The sequence below is a fragment of the Emys orbicularis genome, chromosome 6 (assembly GCF_028017835.1).
Source record: "Emys orbicularis isolate rEmyOrb1 chromosome 6, rEmyOrb1.hap1, whole genome shotgun sequence".
Classification (NCBI taxonomy): Eukaryota; Metazoa; Chordata; order Testudines; family Emydidae; genus Emys; species Emys orbicularis.
In genome coordinates, this window is record NC_088688.1 from 78329987 (window position 1) to 78347423 (window position 17437).

A 17437-nucleotide genomic window follows, 5' to 3' on the forward strand; every position below is an offset into this window, starting at 1 on the left:
TCAGTAAGCTGCGCCAGCGCGCTTTTAAACGTCCAAATGCACATTCCACCACCATTCGGCACTTGCTCAGCCTGTAGTTGAACAGGTCCTGACTCCTGTCCAGGCTGCCTGTGTACGGCTTCATGAGCCATGGCATTAAGGGGTAGGCTGGGTCCCCAAGGATCACGATAGGCATTTCAACATCCCCAACGGTTACTTTCTGGTCCGGGAAGAAAGTCCCTTCCTCCAGCTTTCGAAACAGAGCAGAGTGCCTGAAGACGCGATCATCATGTACCTTTCCCGGCCATCCCACGTTGATGTTGGTGAAACGTCCCTTGTGATCCACCAGGGCTTGCAGCAGCATTGAAAAGTACCCCTTGCGGTTTATGTACTCGGTGGCTTGGTGCTCCGGTGCCAAGATAGGGATATGGGTTCCGTCTATGGCCCCACCACAGTTTGGGAATCCCATTGCAGCAAAGCCATCCACTATGGCCTGCACATTTCCCAGAGTCACTACCCTTGATATCACCAGGTCTTTCATTGCCCTGGCAACTTGGATCACAGCAGCCCCCACAGTAGATTTGCCCACTCCAAATTGATTCCCGACTGACCGGTAGCTGTCTGGCGTTGCAAGCTTCCACAGGGCTATCGCCACTCGCTTCTCAACTGTGAGGGCTGCTCTCATCCTGGTATTCTGGCGCTTCAGGGCAGGGGAAAGCAAGTCACAAAGTTCCATGAAAGTGCCCTTACGCATGCGAAAGTTTCGCAGCCACTGGGAATCGTCCCACACCTGCAGCACGATGCAGTCCCACCAGTCTGTGCTTGTTTCCCGGGCCCAGAATCGGCGTTCCACGGCATGAACCTGCCCCAGTAACACCATGATTTCCACATTGCTGGGGCCTGTGCCTTGTGAGAGGTCTATGTCCATGTCAATTTCCTCATCACTCTCGTCGCCGCGCTGCAATCGCCTCCTCGGCTGGTCCTGGTTTTGCTTTAGCAAGTCCTGGCTCTGCATATACTCCAGGACAATGCGCGTGGTGTTCATAGTGCTCATAATTGCCGCGGTGATCTGAGCGGGCTCCATGATCCCAGTGCTAGCTATGGCGCCTGGTCTGAAAAAAGGTGCGAAACTAGTATCTGACGGACCAGGGGAAGGAGGGAGGGAGGGGCGAGTGACGACATGGCGTACAGGTACAGGGAATTAAAATCAACAAAGGTGGCTGTGCATCAGGGAGAAACACAAACAACTGTCACACAGAATGCCCCCCCCCCAAAGATTGAACTCAAAACCCTGGGTTTAGCAGGCCGTTGATTTCACGGAGGGAGGGGGAAGCTAATGAATACAGAACAAATCTATTTTTTACATCTTAAGCTGGCAGCCGACGGTGCAGCATGACTGATAGCCACTGCAGTACGATGACGATGGATACCAGTCGTAATATACCATCTTCTACCAAAAGGCAAGGGGCTGCTGCTTTGTAGCAATGCAGCCCCATGTCTGCCAGCCCCACGTCTGCCAGCACCCAGATCGCCCTCGGCCTCTTCTGGGTGCTTAGCAGAAAATACTGGGCGCTTGGCAGAAAATAGCATACTACGACTGATAGCCATCATCGTCAAGACAGTTCAATAGGACTGAGCATGTCTGCCCAGGTGCCCATGATCGACAGCCACTGCAGTACGATGACGACGGATACCAATCGTAATATACCATCTTCTACCAAAAGGCAAGGGGCTGGTGCAATGCAGCCCCACGTCTGCTAGCCCCACAGCTACCAGTCATGCTGCACCGTCTACCGCCAAAAGGCAGTTAGCTGCTGCTGCTGTGTAGCAATGCAGTCCCACGTCTGCCGGCACCCAGATGACATATGGTGACGGTGAGCTGAACTGAGCGGGCTCCATGCTTGCCGTGGTATGTTGTCTGCACAGGTAACCCAGGTAAAAAGGCGCGAATCTATTGTTTGCCGTTGCTCTGACGGAGGGGGAGGGGCCTGACGACATGTACCCAGAACCCCCCGCGACACTGTTTTGCATCATTCGGGCATTGGGATCTCAACCCAGAATTCCAATGGGCGGCGGAGACTGCGGGAACTGTGGGATAGCTACCCATAGTGCAATGCTCCGGAAGTCGACGCTAGCCTCGGTACTGTGGACGCGGTCCGCCGACTAGAGCACTTAGAGCATTTTATGTGGGGACACACACAATCGGCTGTATACAACCAATTTCTATAAAACCGGCTTCTATAAATTCGACCTAATTTCGTAATGTAGACATACCCTAACAGACGTATAGGAGCATGAGCTTTCGTGGGTGAATACCCACTTCTTCGGATGTGGGTGCTACATCCGAAGAAGTGGGTATTCACCCACGAAAGCTCATGCTCCTATACGTCTGTTAGTCTATAAGGTGCCACAGGTCTCTTTGCTGCTTTTACAGATCCAGACTAACACGGCTACCCCTCTGATACCTGTCCCACTACAGTAGTTGGAACATATTTGCTGGCTGCCTTAGAGGTTGTGACTTATACGCCTCTTAATAGTATCTTTTAGCATGGGAAAATAAAAAATTATATATATGGAGATATACCTATCTCATAGAACTGGAAGGGACCTTGAAAGGTCATTGAGTCCAGCTGCCTTCACTAGCAGGCTCAAGTACTGATTTTGCCCTAGATCCCTAAGTGGCCCTCTCAAGGATTGAACTCATAACCCTGGTTTAAGCAGGCCAGTGCTCAAACCACTGAGCTATCCCTCCCCCCCAAATAGGTTTAGTTGCCTTGGTGAACTTGATATTCCTGAAAAGAGGAAAGGGGGAAAGGCCACCAGTACTACTGAGAACATATAAAGAGTTTTGTATTCCATTTTTACTGCAACCTTCTATTATGCTTATTACCACTACAGCACTTTATTTCCTCCAGCTCATGCAGTAGGAAAAAGCCATCATACTGCATAAACAGATGTTGCTTCACTTGCATTGTCTGATCATGCTCTGTGGACCATGATGCAATTTTGCTGCCTGCCCTAGAAATGTTTAGCATATAGTAGGCATGGGTTTTTATTTTTTGCACATATATTGTGTAACTACATGGATTCTCTTAAGGGCTCATCACCCTGCATTGTTCAGTATCGCTCAGGGTATTTACATTCATGCGTAAAAAAATCAGAGAAAGTGTGTTTTCTTTAGTAACTGAAAAATAATTGGAGCTATGCATATTAGGAAGAAAATTGATACTAGTGCCGGTCAGATATTACAAGCAGGTCATTCTATTGCTCCCCTTGATAAACTGCAGAGTTACAATAATTGCCATGGGATCTCTTTATGGACAAGATTGTTATTTCCTACACACCAAAACCATGGGATTAAGTATTGCTTGAAGCTGACTGGTGGAATAAAACTGCTCATGAAATATGCATGACTAACACATATGCTGCCAGGGGAACTTAGTGTATTATGTATGACCCTGCTGTAATTGTAAGGTAATGATATTCATTTAAGTGGATGTTTATCACAGTTAAAGGTACAGCTAATGAGACAAAGGTCAGAAGCCTAAAACCACAAGGTTATCCTACTATTTCTGTCCTTGTTTGAAAAGAGTGTGCCTTTATTCACAGTTGTTTCTCCAACACATGTGATCTATATTTATGCAGCTTAAGAGTCCCTGTCTCCTATAGTTAGATGCCAAATGCACTATTAAATTAAATGCACTTCTAATATTATATGCACACATCTGGGAAATATTCAGGAAGGTTATTAAAATTCACATCAAATCAGACTCTACTTTTCAGCTGCTGTTGGTTGAGGCATGTCCAGGTTTTTTGTTTTTCTCTCAGATTTGTGTTTTTGTATTTAATAAAAATCCAAACTAAGACTTATAGTAGGGATAGGTTTTTGCCATTTAAAAGATGTTGGCAAAATAATTTATTTATTCCAACTTCTATCGGTTTTCCTGCATATAAATCACATGTAAAACAATGTGCCTTATAAAGATGAGCTTTCTTTTCTCTAAACAGTGCCTTTTTTAACATGAAGTTGGCTTCCTCTTTGTATGAGTACTTTTTAGAGTTTGGGGGGATATAACACAGCATCCTTCAGCAAAGGCCAGAGTATATGCAATAAATGAACTTTTTGAGTAGTGGTGTAGTGAGCTGTTCACCAAAGATTCCCACTCAGGAACAACAAACTCCTCAAATGTGCCTGATACTTCCTGTGATGTTCACCAAGATGAAGTCACAGTTCAACAAAATTATGTTGCCCAAACCAAAAAATTACTCCATCTGAATTCCAACTGCTGAACGTGGAAGCCAACAGAGTTGAAAATAATAATACCCCAAATAGAGAGCTGTGTCTGGACCTCATTGTGCTCAAGGTGGTGGGCTAAATTCATCCTGGGCTAACTCTATTTACTTAACATCTCATCAACAGTATTGAAAACAACTGATAGAGGCAGAAGAATTAGTCTGGCCACCTGATCTTCATCTCTTGCCAGGAGAATATCAAACAATGCAGTACAATAGTTATACCGTACCCAAGCCTGAAAATAGTTTGTTTAATAGACTAACTGAAGTTGAGAACATCTGATGATTCCAACTATTGTAAGAGCTACAACCCTTTCAGCAAAAATTTCCAAAAAAGGGAGGCTTGAAATGGGTAGTTTGACCAGATTGTCCATACCAAGAGATAATTTCCTGACCAAAGGTCTCAGAACAATCCCTTATGGACAGGTAGCCCCCTGATTTTCTGAAGGAGAATTGTCATTCTTCACCAACAGCAGAGCTTCCCTGCTGGCCTTTACCATCCATCAAAGACATGAATCCTATTCACATCTGAACCTCCCCTGCTCCCTCCAGAATCTCAGTGAGTGATGCTGGCTGTAACTTACCCAGAAAGGGCCTGTCCAATTGTCTCTCTGATATACTGCTCTACCACTACTGCCACACAGAGCCTGGATCCTTTTAGATGAGTTGAAACACATCAGAAGCATTTGTGTAACTTTGAACTCAAGAGAATTCTCCTTCCTTTTGTTGGAAAAGGGGGTAAATAAGTGGGCTCAAATTGACAGTATCTCTCCAGTCGCTGTTTCACTTCTCTGACTATAAGAGAGATGTCACTTGATCTGTGACATGTTTTTTTTTAAAGTCAAAATATCTCCAACTCAGATTTTAAAAAGGTTTATTATTAATGTATTTATATTTTGACTCGTGGATTATGGATGTTGGGGTTTTTTTTGGCTACATATCTTGCTAAAGCAATTTACGTGGTTGTGTATGTGATGCACCATTATAAGTTCAGACAAACCATTCTGATATATTATTGATGTCAAATGGGGTTATTCTGGATGACCACCGGTGTAAATAAAAGAAGAATCTGGTCCATTGTTTGCAAATTCTGTCATGTCCAAGTCTGGCACATTACAAGCTGCCTTCATTTCACTTCGTGAAACTGGGTTACACCAAGATTATCCTTCTACAGCAGCTGCTTTAGTCAAAGTCACAAGGTACTATCAACCAAGTCTTTTGTGGTAGCCAACCTGAAAGAACCAGACATACTACTGAATAACACCACCAGTGGTGGCAACTGGATACATGTTTTTTATAGCAGCACAAGCATCCCCAACAAGCATTGACAATTCAGTTTTACTGTATGAAGCCACTAATATGTTTCAGATTTGCTTTTGAGATTGAAGAAGTAGAGAAAAAGATACTGCACGAAGAAAAGGAATGTATTGCTGAGACTTTCAAGGAGGTGGAGGGTGTTAAAACAGCTCGCATCCTTCCCAATAAGAAGTAAAGCAAGGAAAGAAGAAGTGGTGCTATTGATCTAGTTAGCATACCACTTATATCTGATTGTGGGAATTACTGTATCTCACAAAATCTCAAATCTATCTTCTGGAATTTTTCCTATCTATTCTGAACACCTCCATAGCTACAGTAATAGTTTGCACTAACTTCTTCTCAATAATTATTAGGTCAGGCTAGATTTCATGTAAATTAATTAGTATATAACATAGAAACCATGTGATTTTAACTAAAACTGGTTGGGAGCTTTTCAACAAAATGTTTTTGTTGGAAAATGCCAATTCATCAAAACCAAAATTTTTGTGACTATTTCTCAGTTTTGATTATATTATATTATGAAGGTTTTTCTCAGGGTGGGATTTCAGGTTAAAATATAAGCGAGATCTCAGAATAGCCAATAGCCCAGTGATTAGGGCCCTCATCAGAGATATGGATGACCCAGGTTTAAGTCCTTGCTCTCCTTGATTCATGCAGGACTTAAACCTGGGTCTCCTACATCTCACATGAGTCCCCAAACCACTGAGTGTGTGTGAATAATTTTGAAGGATCTTGGTTTCATTCCATGTTGGAACAGAAACAAATTTCGAAACCTGAAATTTTTAATCAAATATTCTTGTTTTTTGGACAGCCCTAATTGTAATCTACAGTAGAACGTGAAGTGAAATCTTATTTTTCTTGCAAGCTGGAAATGTATGGCTTATTTATCCCTCATGAGGAGATATGATATCTATTAGCCATCTTGTTACTTAAATGGGAGCTGTGACAAGTCTGTAACTCTCACTGCTATTAGGCACCGTCCAGAAGCAGTGCATCCACATCAATAAGTTGCTGGTTGCCAACAGCAGTGATTCCTTTCCAACAACCATAAGCTCACTGAACTTGTCTTTTACTCTGCGAACACTTAGAAAACCAAGAGCAGAAGACAAGAATGGAAATAAGAAGAGAGTGTCCACCGCATGATTTTGAAACTTTTCATCAAACAATTTTGCCTGCACATTATGTGCAGAGAAAGATAGTGGCTCTATACCCACACTGTACACACATCTATGCATTCCTTAAACATTCTCATGAATGACCTATTGTATCAGAATACTCAAAGTGTATTGTGTAGTTACCATACTGCTATTCAAGTCACATTTAGATCACTAGAACAATATTCGCAGGATGTAGTCCATTATCATTGGTTTCAGAGTAGCAGCCGTGTTAGTCTGTAGCCGCAAAAAGAACAGGAGTACTTGTGGCACCTTAGAGACTAACAAATTTATTAGAGCATAAGCTTTCTTGGGCTACACTTTCATGATGCATCCGAAGAAGTGGGCTGTAGCCCACGAAAGCTTATGCTCAAATAAATTTGTTAGTCTCTAAGGTGCCACAAGTACTCCTGTTCTTTTTCTATTATCATTGTTGAGTCTCTTTTTTTTTTCCAACTCAATTAAGAAACAACAAGCTCTTTCTTCTCAGTGCTCACTGTCTATCTTTTTTACCTTTTGTTAATTATGGGGTTCTTTTCTCCTTCATGCTATGGCAGTGGTAAATAATTCACATGAGAGAATGCTTGATGAAATATAGTACCACATAGTAATTTTTCAGGTGGCTTCTTTGATTACTAAACCTCAGCGGTAGCCACATGTTTTAGGGTACCAGTTGGATCATTTAAGTTACCTCATGGAAATTTTTGTGATACTAGTAAGTACCCAAATGTTTCAGATATTTCAACTCTAGCTGTCAGATATATTTTTCTTGACTTTTGGCACTTGTGGTGTTACTGCTGGAACAACGAGCATTCTAGTCCATATAATCATCTTCTCAATTGCTCATTTGTAGGGGTTAGAAGGAAATTGAATACTGACACCAAAATCTAGGGCAGAAATGGTCCTGACTTGATCAGTGAGGCTCTTAACAAGTGGTAGAATGGGACTAGTGATTTGGGATTGATGCAATGGAATTACTTCTGTGCAACACTTCTGATTAATCCCCTTTAATAAATCTGGCTAGCTAATATCTTTATTTTACACAGGACCTTTTTTAAAAAAATCCACAAATACTCATCAGTAATGGTCCAAAACACCACAGTAGCAGTAGGTGAAATCCTGGCCCCATTGAAGTCAATAGCAAAATGTCCATTAACTTCAATAGGGCCAGGATTTTGCGCATAATGTTTTGGGGCCATTATTGTAGAATTCTATAGTGCTTTGTCACAGGGGACTTTTTCTTCAACATGGTCTCCAACCTCTTCAACCATAACAAGTCCCAAATAAAATATATGAAAAAGGAATAGGAAATACTGGAGAGGGGGTTTGTGTAAAGAGAGAAACTTAAGTGTGTGTGTGCGCGCGCATGCACGCCTAATACAACCTTCTGTTTGCTCTTGCCGTTCATCTGCAGTATAGTCCATTTGCCAATTGCTTCAGCTAAGGTTGGTTGAGAAAATGGATGCACTGGTGGAAAAACCCTGCACCAGAGGTAGGAAAATATTTCTTTTCCTCATTCTTCTCTGTTTAGCCTTCTTTTTCAAAAATAGATGCCGAAGCTGCACACACACAAGAGGAGTGTGAAGGTGCTCAAAAGTAAGGGGTACACATGGTGTGAAGCTGTGTATGCAAATTCAGTACCCATTTTGCGCCATCACCTATTATAACAGTAATCCTAGTAGTAGTAAATATTGTTTACAAAGGCCCCCAATCAGAATTGTTGGGCACTGTACAGAATAGAGACAATTCCCGTCCTATGTTGTGGTGGGTGAGGTGCTATTTATTTTGCATGCACAATTATCTGTTTATACTTTCACACGGTGTTTTCCAGGCTCAGATTTAAGTGCATCTTTTTTAAAAACATGAGTCTTTTCTCCTGGAACTGGGTTTTTGGCATTATTATTTTTGCCCATTCCCCCAACCCTTTCCCAAACACGTTTCACTTCTCTGTTGACTTTAATTAAACTTCCTCTGTCAGCTCATGAGCATGGTGACTTTTTTAAATTGTTCTTTTCCTTACTAATCAGAATTTCCCAGACTCTCCTGAGTCTACTCTGAGTGTTAACAGTGATCTTCAGTTCATACAAATCTATTGTCTTGCCTATAAGACCTGTTTATTTATTCATAAGATGCCACTAGTAGAGATGAAGCAAAAAAGGACAACCTGAAAGTCATCCTGAAGCTGTAGAACAAGATAATGAGTTGGGACAGCCCATTATTTTATTACCTAGAGCCATATGTCAATTAATAACAAAGAAATCACAACAATGTACTGAAGTGCTGTTGTAGATATAGTCAGAGGGAAAACTCCTGAATGGTAAACCTTGAACAATAACCATTATTCCTCTGAGTCATATAATCCTAAAAGACGGTAGAAAGCAGAGGAGGAAAAACACCCTGCATTAGAAAGAGTTTATAATTTCGTATCTGTCTGTAATTTGCTGTGCTAACTACAGCCAAGAGCTTTTTAATGTTCTCCCCAAAAGATAGTTTGAAAACCTATCAAATAAATATTACACTGGAGGAGTGGGGGAATTGCAGAAACAATGTGTGAAGAACATTTTAGAGATGCTGTATACCACAAACAACTAAAACATTAGACTCAACAAAAATAATATTTGAAATTACAGACTAGATTTATATTTGATTATACTTGTTTTGGGGTTTTAAAAAAATATATAGATTGGGCAATGATTTCTTTATACATTCTCACATCTCCCAAATGGTCTTCTCGTTCTTCTCTCCCTCTCTCTTACATCTATCTGTGAAACCTAATTATACCCTGAAACCAATTCCTTCTAGAACAGATTCCCTGCTGGGTAGAGGCTACTAGTATAGTTGCAGGCATTTATACATCTCAGACAGACTCACAGAGGCTATTCTTTAGCTCAGTAGGAAGTCTTAAGGAAAGGTTCTCAAGCAGGGTCTAACAGGGTCTTTATCACTTGGGAGTTTATTTTTCCCTCATCAGGGTAACCGCTTTGCTAGGGATACAGAGATCCTGAAGCTAACTGTCTTAGGTTCACTTCTGGCACCCAGCACTTGAAGCACTTGTGATCCTCAGTGGCACAGCAAAAGCTCCTGCAGGGGGAATAGCTCATGGGGAATTGTAAAACAAAAGAAGTTTCTCTAAGCAAGCTTATCTGCATTAACAGCTCTTGATTTTAGATAGTAGCAGTGCACCAACAATTCAGCCTAAAAGAATAACAGTGGCTGAGTAGAACAAACTTCCAACTGTGAAGCAATTATAGTGCTGTTGAATGGCTGATTGCTTGTGTGTGGTCCCTTTGGTTCCCTGGTGTAGTGTGCTTATGGTTTTGCAATTGGATAAAATGGATTGGAATGAGTGCTGTCATATAAAACTGCCAGCTGTTCTACTGTTAATAAAGACACTATTTAGCTATTAATACACCCCATTCTTCTGTGCTGTGCTTATTCAAACAAAACATCTTTGTTTGTAGAGTGGGTGTGACTGCACCTGTTCTTGATTCAAGAATCCGTGGCCTATGAGAGACCCCCTGATACTCTTAAAAAACAATTCTAGCTTCCAGCCAGAGCCAGATACAAAGACTGTACAGAGTGGGCTTTGCTTTCAGAACAGACCTAACAGACAATGTTTTAAAAATATAACGGGTTTGGATTTTAATTTGCTACTGTTTCTGCTCTTGGTGTTATTTGTTAAGCAACCAATTTTATTTTTTGCATGAGGCCCCATCATTAGCACTTTAGATTTATAAGAACATAGAAAAAGTGACAAGATATGATTTGTACTGGAGAGCTAAGACTTGTTTCGTTGCATTTTTTCCTAAAAACTGTGGGTCAAATTCTCTTGAGATATAAGACCACTGAAGTCAATAGAGTTTTACCAGAAGAGAATTTATCCCTACATCTTAAGCTTTCCTGGAGTGAAGTATAATATTGGTTATGTCAGTGAAAGATAAATGATGCTAAGCCTGGATAATTTAAAAAGATCTGAATGTCTTCCTAAGCAATAGTTTTAGACATCTACAGAAATATACCTGTGCTTTCTTTCCATTCTTGATGTGAAAAGGAGATTAAACCATGTAGTCTGGTGGTTATAGCATGGGAAACCTTGTTTTGACTAAACCACTGAGTTGCAGTGTGAATTTGGGGAAAGCCACTGCTTTCCCCCAGCTGAAAAATGGGGATAATATAGTTAGCCATATTTAAGCCAGACCTGAGAATTCACCCTTGAATGTTAGTCAGGGGGCCTTCCTGTGTCCCTTGAGCCCCTGTGGTTGCTAATATTGCAGGTGGCAGTGCAAGGCTGGCTGCAGCCCCGTTTTGCCAACTCCCATGCTGCTGTTGTGAGTCTCATGATAATTATTGTTTTCCTTAAAGCCCCAGCTCCTGGAGTCAAGTGAATATGTGATAATTTCAGCCTTCATTCTTAAAAAAAAGTAAGTTTCTAGCCCTTGTGATTGTGGAGAAAGCTTCAAAATATGACCCCAGTGCACCCTAAAGGCTCAAAAAAGCAGAAGGCAAATAAAAAGAACCCCAAATCTATTATTTTTACATGTTCTTGGACCAGGTTCACCAGCCTGCGAAACCTCCATGGCTCAAGGGTAGTCCTGCCCTGCCAGGGCTTCCAGGCTCCTTGATGTGGACCCAGGAGTCTGGAAGCACTAAGGCTAGCTCTAGCTGAGGCTCAACTCCTGGATCTGCAGCAGGGATCCTGCAAGCCCTGAGAACTCTGGGTTGTGCAGCCCTGGGATCCAGCTGGCTTGGGAGGCTGGAGGCCAGCATTACAATGTGACAATTTGTCATGTTGTATCAGGTACAAGACATATGGTGGAAAGCCAGAAACACAGCAACATTGTGACCTGATGTTGAGATGCAGTTTAGCCCTTCGCCTGAAAACAAACCTCATTAGGATCCCCTGAAAATTTGGTAGCCAGCCCTGCATGATAAGGAATATGTTGAAGTGTGGCCTGCTCCACCCCCATTGAAGTTTTTGCATTGCTATCAGTTGGAACAGTCTTAGACATTTTCTAAAGATTTCTCCCAGATGTCTCTATTTATAAATCAGAATTTGTAAATGTCATTTTATCATTCACTCCCGAGATTATGTGTCAATATTGCAAACAAATGCCTTAAGGAAGAGTAAAATCTCCTCTCCTCTCAAGATATTAAAACTTACAGATATTTCCTTCAGCCCTTTAGAGATCTTCATATTCTTCAGCTGTTATTTTGTGACAAATTATAGCTATGGGGAAGACATTCATGGCCTGAGTCTCCTCTTACTTATGCTTCTGTGAATCAGGAGTAATTCCATCAAAGTCAAAACTTTTACTCCAGTGTAAAGTCAATGAACATGAGAGCAGAACCAAGCCCATATTGTATTGCAAGGCTTAAATGAGTGCAATCTACAATCAAGAATAAATGTGGTTAATGTAACCTTCACAAGTCATCAGCACGGAAACCTTTCATTTTGGTTTCTCTTTATTCATGTTACAAAATGCCTTTATGTAAGAATTTCACTGGCCTAATTTAACAAAAAGCACATCAATAATGCAAAGCCCAACAAATGAGCTGATATATTATATTTGTAAATAGTGTAGCGTTAGAACAAATTGTATCGGATGGACAAATTCAAGTTCTTTTTCTCTAAGCAAGAAAAAGAAATATTATTTATTTTTATTTTATTTTATTTGTTATTATTGGCTGCTTTCTTTTGCCACCCTCTCTCTCTTTCTCTCTTTTATTCAATTCAAGAAGTGCTTTGCTTAAATGTTCTTTATTTTTCTAAAGATGAATAAGCAAGTATGTGATACTCCCCTCCCCTCCCCCCTTTGATCACCGCTTGCAGAGGCAATAAAGTCATTGCTGTTTCAAATTCATGCATTCTTTATTAATTCGTCACACAAATAGGGGGATAACTGCCAAGGTAGCCGGGCAGCATGGGGGAGGAGGGAAGCACCGGGTGGGGTGGGAAAGGAGGGAAGGACAAGGCCATACTGCACTTCAAAACTTATTTATTGAATGACAGCTTTCTGTTGCATGGGCAGTCCTCTGGGGTGGAGTGGTTGGGTGCCCGGAGGCCCCCCCACCACGTTCTTGGGCGTCTGGGTGAGGAGGCTATGGAACTTGGGGAGGAGGGTGGTTGGTTATACAGGGGCTGCAGCGGCAGTCTGTGCTCCTGCTGCCTGTCCTGCACCTCAACAATACGCTGGAGAATATCAGTTTGATCCTCCAGTAGCCTGAGCATTGCTTCCTGCCTCCTTTCATCATACTGACACCACCTATCAACTTGATCCCACCACCTTTCCTCTTGCTCCCGCCACCTGTTCTCTCACACGTCCCTCCTGTCCTCGCATTCATTTTGTGCTTTCCTGCACTCTGACATCGTCTGTCTCCATGCATTCTGCTGGGCTCTTTCAGTGTGGAAGGACTGCATGAGCTCAGAGAACATTTCATCACGAGTGCATTTTTTTCGCCTTCTAATCTTCACTAGCCTCTGGGATGGAGATGATACGGGGAGCGTTGAAACATTTGCAGCTGTGGGAGGAAAAAAAAGGGAAAGTAGTATTTAAAAAGACACATTTTAGAGAACAATGGGTAGACTCTTTCACAGTAAACCAAGCTGTTAACATTACATAGCACGTGTGCTTTCTTTACAAGGTCGCATTTTTGCCTCTTATATTGAGGGCCTGCCAGTTTGGTGTGAGAGATAACGCATGCAGGGCCGGCAGGCAACAGAATTCGGCTTGCAGGCAGACATGGTAAGCCACAGTCTTTTGGCTTCTTTAACCTTCATAACATGTGGGAATGGTTTCAAACAGCAGCGCCCTCATGTCCCATACCAAGCACCCATTGGGTTGGCCATTTAAAAGGAGGGGCTGCGGTTTTTGGGTTAACATGCAGCACAAACCCAACTAACCCCTCCCCCACACACACACCCTATTCTCTGGGATGATCGCTTCACCCATCCCCCCACCGCGTGGCGCATAGCGGGGATGATTTCTGTTCAGCCACAGGCGAACAGCCCAGCAGGAACGGCCACCTCTGAATGTCCCCTTAATAAAATTCCCCTCTTTCAACCAGGTGACCATGAATGATATCACTCTCCTGAGGATAACACAGAGAGATAAAGAACGGATGTTGCTTGAATGCCAGCAAACACCGGGACCATACGCTGCCATGCTTTGTTGTGCAATGATTCCAGACTACGTACTACTGGCCTGGCGTGGTAAAGGAGGACGGAATAAGGCTGCCCTCCCCAGAAACCTTTTGCAAAGGCTTTGGGAGTACATCCAGGAGAGCTTCATTGAGATGTCCCTAGAGGATTTACGATCCATCCCCATACACGTTGACAGACTTTTCCAGTAGCTGTACTGGCTGCAAATGCATCCCAAGTCTTCCGGGCAAATTAATCATTAAACACGCTTGCTTTTAAACCATGTACAATATTTACAAAGGTACACTCACCAGAGGTCCCTTCTCCGCCTTCTAGGTCCGGGAGCCCGCCTTCGGTGGGTTGGGAGGGTACTGGCTCCAGGGTGATAGACAGTTCCTGGCTGTCAGGGAAAACGGTTTCTCCACTTGCTTGCTGTGCGCTATCTTCAACCTCCTCCTCATCATCATCTTCCTCGTCCCCAAAATCCGCATCCCTGTTGCGTGAGAATCCGTTGATGGAGTCCATGCACAGGGCTGGGATAGTTGTAGGGGCATCCCCTAGAATAGCATGCAACTCATCATAGAAGCAGCACGTCTGGGGCTCTGACCCGGAGCGGCCGTTTGCCTCTCTGGCTCTTTGGTAGGCTTGCCTCAGCTCCTTAAGTTTCACGCTGCACTGCTGTAGGTCCCTGTTATAGACTCTGTCCTTCATGCCCTTGGAGATTTTTTCAAATGTTTTGGAATTTCGTCTTTTAGAACGGAGTTCTGATAGCACGGATTCGTCTCCCCATACAGCAATCAGATCCAGTACCTCCTGTTCGGTCCATGCTGGAGCTCTTTTGCAATTCTGGGACTCCATGGTCACCTCTGCTGATGAGCTCTGCATGGTTACCTGTGCTGATCAGCTCGCCACAGTGGCCAAACAGGAAATAAAATTCAAAAGTTTGCGGGGCTTTTCCTGTCTACTTGGCCAGTGCATCTGAGTTGAGAGTGCTGTCCAGAGCGGTCACAGTGGAGCACTCTGGGATAGCTCCCGGAGGCCAATACCATAGAATTGCGTCCACACTACCCCAAATTCACCCCAGCAAGGTCGATTTCAGCGCTAATCCCCTCGTCAGGGAGGAGTACAGCAATCGATTTTAAAACCCCTTTAAGTCGACAAAAATGGCTTCATCGTGTGGATGGGTGCAGGGTTAAATCGATCTAACGCTGCTAAATTCGACCTAAACTCGTAGTGTAGACCAGGGCTCAGTGTCTGCAAGAGTATTTGTACTTAGAGTAAGGGAATTACAATAATGTAGAGAATTACTCCCACTAGCATTTGACTATAGCTGGTGAATGGTAAGTGTAAGTGTTCAAGCTCTGACTAATTTCTACTCTTACAAAAACTTATTAGAGGCTAGTTACTAGTTTATTTTCATTAACAATTAGGCATCTGAGCATGACAGCCAACCTCTCATGCTTTTTGCTCTCATCTACATCTTATTTCCCCTTTATATTTTAAAATTTACTCTTCATAGAGGATCAAATCACAGTTTTAAAACTTACAAATAACTATTTGCTTTGGCATGAGCAAGCTGATTTTGCTTTTTAAAATGAATTATTTCAGTTGATCATCCTTGCTACCTTGAGTAAATAGCTTATTTCTTAACATTATTTCTCACATTGTAATTATTATAGAACAAAACCACATGGAAAGTATTTACCCCTTCTGTTTGTCACAGGATTAATACATCTGATATACAAGAACTACTTTAAACTAGGCCCAGAATTTAAACAAAATGTACAATCAATAAATTGTCTCTTTGATCAAGTCAGATTATTTCAGAGAACCTTCAGTGACCTTCTAATATAATCTGAAAACATAAGGGCTGTCCTAGAGCCATGGACCCAGCAGTCCGCCAGGCAAGCTGGCAAGGAACCAAGCAGGTTTCTGATGGAAAGTACCTGGCAGACATGGTTCCATTGGAGACCTGCCTATACCTCAATGAAAATTCATTAAATCTGAGCCTTTCTCACTAAACATTTCTCTTTCAAGGCATCTGCATTTTCTGATGAAACAGAGTTTCATCAGAGAATTTCTCATCAGCTGTAGTGACAATGTCATGTTTATGACATTGCAATGGCTAAAACACATTTCCTAGCAAGATTAAGTGATCCTTTCTTGAAGAGCCAGGTGGTAGTTCTGTGGGGTTTAGAGAACAAAGGAGCATAGGTGCTGGAACTAGGGATGCGGAGAGTGCTGGCACACCCTCTGGCTTGAAGTAGTTTCCATCATGTACAGTGTTTACAGTCTGGTTCAATGGCCCTCAGCACCCCCACTATAAAAATTGCTCCAGCACCCCTGCAAAGGAGAATGTCATTATAGCCCCAATTCTGCAAACTGCTCATGTTGGTGACCCTTTGTGCTCCTGGGCTGCATCACTTGAATCAATCAGACTCTGGGTGGGCACAGAGAGTTGACCACACAGGGCAGCTTGCAGAATTGGGCCTAAGTCATCACATAGTAAAGCTAAGCATTTCATAAACAAAAACAACCTCATATTAAACCCAAGAATTTCAAACCACACATCAACATTACAAACCTGTTCCCCCACCCAACCCTCCTCTCCCCCCGCAAAATATAACACATTTTTATTGCCAGCCCATAGATCCTACATGATCAGGTCCCTTATTTCTCCTCATCTCAACTCAGGAACCCAGCCAGAACCCATGAGGTAAATTCTTAAGTGCCTGAGTCACTTTTGAAAATAGGACTTAGGTTCCCAAATTACTTGGGCCCTTTTGAAAGTTTTACCATGGCCCTTTTCCTGTTGACAATATTATCTGTGAACATACCAGGATTTTTATGAATGTATCCATTTTTCATAAGTGGTTGACAAATATTTTTTTATATATATTTGGGCCCATGGGTTTTCATGGGCTCCTTCAAGTGTTTGATTTTTGGTCGGTGTGATTGGTCACCTTATTCATGTGACATGGTGTCTGTGGATCACTTAATCTTTTGAAATAGGAGCAGTGCCTGAAGAATTCACTAGTGCTTTGTATCTCTCAGGTAGAGGATGGGGAACAGTTAAAAGAGAGTGATATAAAGGGATAAGCAGGCAAAGAAAATGTTAAGGGATTTGAAATCTTTTCCTGTCCTCTTTTGGAAAGAGCTTTAGATTTGGCTAGGTTCCCAGATTTTAAAATAGCTGGATTCCTTATAGACTGAGAGGGAGAGGAAGATGTAAGCCTGATTTATTGGTTGCCTAGCAGACTTTACTTTCCATTTTCTCTTGTCACATTCCCAATGAGTAAATGTGTGTGTAAATACAGGCTGGCCAGGTAAGCACTTCCAGCATCAGTATATTCATTCATATGTGAATATACTTGTTCACTTACAGATATGCTTATTTGCCTATGAATATCATATTTGCACAATTAAAAGCACCTCATAAGAACATAAAAAGACATATTGGGTCAGACCAATGGTCCATCTAGCCCAGTATTCCATCTTCCAACAGTGGCTGGTGCCAGATTCTTCAGAGGGAATAAACTGAACAGGTCAATTTTGA